Source organism: Morone saxatilis, unplaced genomic scaffold (assembly GCF_004916995.1).
Source record: "Morone saxatilis isolate NCDOM2014 unplaced genomic scaffold, NCSU_SB_2.0 Contig9, whole genome shotgun sequence".
Lineage (NCBI taxonomy): Eukaryota > Metazoa > Chordata > Actinopteri > Moronidae > Morone > Morone saxatilis.
Genome location: NW_023340268.1, coordinates 4,438,021 through 4,439,310, shown reverse-complemented (window position 1 = coordinate 4,439,310; position 1,290 = coordinate 4,438,021). Strand labels below are relative to the sequence as shown.

General features: G+C 29.5%; 1 protein-coding gene across 1 annotated transcript in view; it reads left to right on the top strand.

The window, feature by feature from the left end:
- The window catches only part of LOC118343072 (doublesex- and mab-3-related transcription factor B1-like), a 3,239-nt gene that overhangs the window by 927 nt on the left and 1,022 nt on the right, over positions 1-1,290 (top strand). The window lies entirely within an intron of this gene.

Below are 1,290 nucleotides of genomic sequence, written 5' to 3'. Positions count from 1 at the left end.
TACAATTACATGTAACTTGGTAAAGTAATCAGGATACAAAGATCCATTACAGTTGGTGATAAAAAATGGGGATTATTTAGCAGGATTGCAATTTTAAAATAAATCAGTTTTTCTTTAAAAACACAGAGCTGATGTGTTTTAGGTCTTCTAAGGTTACATTGTCATCAATACTTCTTATTGATATTTATTTTCTCTTGTTTTTATTTGCATATTTAGTGTTGAGGTAATCCAAAAGTACCGGGAAGTAATTAAGTTACGTTACTTTAATACTGTTATACTTGTACTAGGTTACTGAGTACTTTTTTAAAAAACAGGCAATTAGTAACTGTATCAGATTACATTTTAACCCTCCCAACCCTGTTTAAATTATATTATTAAGTGTTTAATATGTTGACCTCACTGGATTAAAACAACCTGAAATCCTCCCAGTTACACTGATAAAGTAATTAAATAACTAGATTAACGTTACATTTCCATTGAGCAGAACTAACGTTAGCTAACGTTAATCTCCTCAAACAACAACGGATCCACTTCGAGCATAAGACACAAAATGGCTGACGGATCATTAAAAACGTTATTCTGAGCCGGATGTGAGTAAAATTACACACATTTGGATTTTCTATTTAGCTAAATTAATTAAATAATTAATTTTGTAACTTGCGCGTTCAAAAGTTTAACTTTTTAAAGACCAGATAAGTTCACTCGTATAACATTAGATTAGTTTTATTGCAATTTATCCGAAAGAGAAGACTAACGGCCGAACGTTGGGGATGATGTCATCAACGGCTATGCACCTGCAGTTGAGCAGCTGGCACGAGACACGCGCACGCACACAGTGGGGTCAGAGTGGCGCGAAAAAGGAGGCGTTTGCTTAGCAACCTTTAAAAAATAAAAAAATAATAATAATCAAAAATAAAATAAAAGCACCATAATTGTTTATAAATTAGATTTAGATACTATAATAATAATAAAAATAATAATAAAAATAATAATAATGATAATAAAAATGAATGCCAGTACAATAATTTATCATATTTGAGCTGCATTGGGTTTCAAATTAATAACAAGAACAACATTTTATAATAAACAAATGAATAAAACTAAGATATGAGATGAGATAATGAATTAAGTTAAACAACGGTATGTAATCTAATTAAAATATAATGTAATATTTAGAGCTGAAACAGTTTGATTATGATAATCAATTCATAGTTGCAGTAACTTTTAACATTTTCTAGTTAGAGCTTCTTCAATGTGAGGATTTTCTTGGTAGTTTATGAAATATAAATT